Here is a 4724-nt window from a genome sequence, read left to right on the forward strand (position 1 = left end):
TTATGCCACGAATTCATAGGGAATGGGCTCCATCCGCTCAGGTTCTTTCCCATTGGTTCTGATGAAGTGAGCGTCTCTGGGTGGAGCAGCCTGGTGCTTCAGTTAAAACCAGGTACCTTTCTCTTTGGCTTCTTCTTCTTCTACTTCTTCTTTTTATTTATTTATTTATTTATTTATTTATTTATTTATTGTGCAAAGTCAGATATACAGAGAGGAAGAGAGACAGAAAGGAAGATCTTTTGTCCGATGATTCACTTCCCAAGCAGCCCTAACAGCCGGAGCTGAGCTGATCCAAAACCAGGAGCCAGGAGCTTCCTCTTCCAGGTCTCCCATGTGGGTGCAGGGTCCCAAGGCTTTGGGCTGTCCTCAACTGCTTTCCCAGGCCACAAGCAGGGAGCTGGATGGGAAGCGGGGCTGCCGGGATTAGAACTGGCGTCCACATGGGATCCTGGCACTTTCAGGGCGAGGACTTCAGGTGCTATGCTATCGCACCAGACCCTGGCTTCTTTCTTTTTCTGATCATTTTCCTTCACTCATTTCAGGAAACTACCTCAGCTCTTAGAGTGTTTAATATGTTCAATATGCACGTTTATCCTCTTGGCAAGAATCTTGCCCTTGTTTGTTTACAGTTATGCCAGCAGCATGCTGGGTAACATTGTAGACTTGTTCAGTTTTGCCATGGTAACATTTATGGGGCATTCCTTTTTGAACAGTACCCATTCCCTTGCTGTCCACAACGTCACACTGCTTGTAAATGCACATGCATGTGGCCAAGGGAACAACTCCGTGTTGCCTAAAAGGCCTGGAGAACGTGGAACGGGTGCTTCTCCTCTTTCCTGTTGTGTCCATCATCTTGGCCAATTATTAGAAGATAGCAGCCATAAATAAATCTTTTAAAAAATAAAGACAGGGTCCGGTGCGGTGGCCTACCGGCTAAAGTCCTCACTTTGAATGCGCTGGGATCCCATATGGGCCCCGGTTCGAATCCTGGCAGCAGCACTTCCCATCCAGGAGACATAGTGATGTCTGGGGTAGTGTTTAATCAAATGTTCAAATGGAGTTGGGCAGTGATTGAATAGCATCTATTTCCATGCCCTATTTGGAAACTGGAAGTCTCAGATACTTGATGAGAATGAATATGCTAATTAAGGTAATTGTATTACAGTGACCCAAAAGGTCATCACAGAAATCTAGTTTGCAATGATACTGAATCTTTCTAGCTGGCACCAGCTCTGAAGTGGGGAAACTGCAGTCAGTCTACCTGTGTCACTTCCAGTGCATCCTGGGAGGCAGCTGATGATGGTTCAACTGTTTGAGCTTTTGCAATTCACATGGGAGATTAGGATAGAATTCCATGCTTTTGGCTTCAGCCTGGCCCTGGCCTGGCTGTTATGGACATCTGGATAATGAGTCAGTGGATAAAAGATTTGTCTGTCACTTTCCTTTTCTTTTTTTAAAATTTTATTTCTTGGGCCCGGCACGGTGGCGCAGTGATTAAGGTCCTCGCCTTGCACACCAGGATCCCATATGGGCGCCAATTCTAATCCCGGCAGCCCCACTTCCCTTCCAGCTCCCTGCCTGTGGCCTGGGAAAGCAGTTGAGGACGGCCCAAGGCTTTGGGACCCTGCGCCCGCGTGGGAGACCCGGAAGAGGCTCCTGGCTTCGGATCGGCATCGGCTGTTGCGCTCACTTGGGGAGTGAATCATCAGAAAGACGGAAAATCTTCCTCTCTATCTCTCCTCCTCTCTGTATATATGACTTTCCAATAAATAAATAAATCTTTAAAAAATTAAATAAATATGGGCCCGGTGCGGTGGTGCAAGGTTAAGGTCCTCACCTTGCATGCCCGGGATCCCATATGGACGCCGGTTCTATCCTGGCAGCCCCGCTTCCCTTCCAGCTCCCTGCCTGTGGCCCAGGAAAGCAGTTGAGGACGGCCCAAGGCTTTGGGACCCTGCACCCGCATGGGAGACCCGAAAGAGGCTCCTGGCTTCGGATTGGCATAGCATCGGCTGTTGCGTTTACTTGGGGAGTGATTCATCGGACGGAAGATCTTCCTCTCTGTCTCTCCTCTCTGTATATCCGCCTTTCCAATTAAAATAATAATAATAATAATAATAAATCTTTTTTAAAAATAATAAATAAATAAAATTTTATTTCTTTGGGCCTGGCGCAGTGGTGCAAGTGGTTAAGGTCCTCACCTTGCATGGCTGGGATCCCATATGGGCACCGGTTCTATCCCGGCGGCCCCGCTTCCCTTCCAGCTCCCTGCCTGTGGCCCAGGAAAGCAGTTGAGACGGCCCAAGGCTTTGGGACCCTGCACCCGCATGGGAGACCCGGAAGAATCGGTCTCCTGGCTTCGGATCGGCATAGCATCAGCCGTTGCTCTTACTTGGGGAGTGAATCATCGGACGGAGTATCTTCCTCTCTGTCTCTCCTCTCTGTATATCCACCTTTCCAATAAAAAAATAATAAAAAATAAATCTTTAAAATTTTATTTCTTTGTATTGGAAAGGCAGATTACAGAAAGGAAGAGAAACAGACAGAAATATCTTCCATCCGATGATTCATTCCCCAAGTGAGTGCAACGGCTGTTGCTATTCCGATCCAAAGCCAGGAGCCAGGAACTTCTTCCAGGTCTCCCACTAGGTGCAGGGTCCCAATGCTCTGGGCTGTCCTTGACTGCTTTCCCAGGCCACAAGCAGGGAGCTGGATGGGAAGTGGAGCCGCCGGGATTAGAACCGGCACTCATATGGGATCCTGGTGTGTTCAAGCTGAGGACCCTAACCACTACACTATTGTGTTGGGCCTCACTTTGTTTTTCCAATACATGAAAATAAATACATAACCATCTTTTAAAAGATATTTTAAACTTTTATTTGAGAGGTAGATTTACAGAGAAGGAAAGAGAAATGAGAGGGAGAGATGTTCCATCTTCCATCTGGCCCCTAACCCTAGATCCTTCCTATCTTAATCAACTATGTAAACATCATAAAGATTAAAAAAAAAAAAAAAAGAAAAAGAATTAAAATATAAATGATGAAAACAGAGCAACAGGGGCTCCCATCCACGTACTAACCAGGCCTGACCCTGCTTAGCTTCACTAATTCAGACAAGATCATGCATGTTCAGGATGGTGTGGCCATAGACACTATGAGCTCCAAACCACACTCTAATAGGAAGCTGTGTACTTGCTGTGCCACAATACTGACCAGAAGCTTCTTACCAGACCGCCCACATGGGTGCAGGACCCAAGGACTTTGAGCCATCCTTCATTGTTTCCCCAGACCATAAGCAGAGAGTTGGATCAGCAGTGGAGCAGCCAGGACATGAACCAGCATCCACATGCTGCTACCAATGGAAAGATTAGCCTGATGTGCTACCATGCCAGCCCCAAATCTATGGGTTTTGATGAATGACATATACCCACCACTGTAATTGTCATCCAGAACTTTGGATGACAGTAAAGTACAGCTTCAACTCTAGCAAATGTACCACTCAGCAGGTGGGTGGGGCTCTGAGTGTGTGAAGAATGGAGTTACACGGGAACTCTACATACTTCCTCTTTAATTCTAAGCTGCTCTCAACCATCTATTATTATTTTTTTAAGATTCAAAACTTGTTTGACCTGTCTGATCTTCAGAGAAAAAAATTAGTCTCCATTGTCATTAAATATACACTCAGCAGCTTGGATGTGTAAATGACTTAAGACTATTTGACTTCCCTTGTGGAAACAGGGCTGTATCCCAGCTGGTGGGCACTGAGAACTGGGTTATGATGGGGAATCTCCATGTTCTGGCAAATTACCAAGAGCTAATCCTCGGACCAATTACTGAACTTCTACACGCTTGCCAGTTTCTAATTGGTAAAAGTGATTACTACTGGGCCCAACACGATAGCGTAGCGGCTAAAGTCCTGGCCTTGAATGCGCTGGGATCCCATATTGGCACCGGTTCTAATCCTGGCAGCTCCACTTCCCATCCAGCTCCCTGCTTGTGGTCTGGGAAAGCAGTCGAGGACGACCCAAAGCTTTGGGACCCTGCACCCGCGTGGGTGGCCTCAGATTGGCTCAGCTCCAGCCATTGCAGTCACTTGGGGAGTGAATCATCAGACGGAAGATCTTTCTCTCTATCTCTCCTCCTGTCTGTATATCTGCCTTTTCAATAAAAAGAAATAAAATCTTCATAAATAAAAAAATGATTACTACCTTAGGAATGAATACTACCTCGGCGTGCCTGGGAGGAAGCAGTCTGAATAATAGAGGGAAAATAGATTTCATTGTCATGAAGAAATTACATAAATTTCAACTAAGTCTAAAATGTTAGCAATCATTTGGTGGCTGTAGTGTAAGTCATAATTTTTGAGGGGCCAGCATTGTGGTGTGGTGCGTTAAGCCATCTGCTATGCCAGTATCCCACACATGTACCAGTTTGTGTTCTGGCTGCTCCACTTCTCATTCAGCTTCTTGCTAAAGGCAAGGGAAAAGCAGCAGATGATCCGAGTGTTTGGGCTCCTGCCACTGATGTGGAAGACCCAGCTGAAGTTCCTGACTCCCTGCTTTAGTTCAGCCCAGCCTTGGCTACTGTAGCAAACCTGGGGAACCAGCAGCTGAAAAATCTTGTCTCTCCCTCCCTATAACTCTTTTATATATATATATATATATGTATCTATAGATAGATAGATTTAATTTTTACTTATTTATTTAAGATTTATTTATTTTTACT

At 45.8% G+C, this 4724-nt stretch overlaps 1 pseudogene; it reads right to left on the bottom strand.

Moving 5' to 3' along the window:
- Window positions 1-852, bottom strand: LOC121154317 (annotated as a pseudogene).
- Window positions 853-4724: the final 3872 nt, after the last annotated feature.

The sequence above is a fragment of the Ochotona curzoniae genome, unplaced genomic scaffold (assembly GCF_017591425.1).
Source record: "Ochotona curzoniae isolate NIBS_2020 unplaced genomic scaffold, NIBS_Ocur_1.0 contig_2723, whole genome shotgun sequence".
NCBI lineage: Eukaryota > Metazoa > Chordata > Mammalia > Lagomorpha > Ochotonidae > Ochotona > Ochotona curzoniae.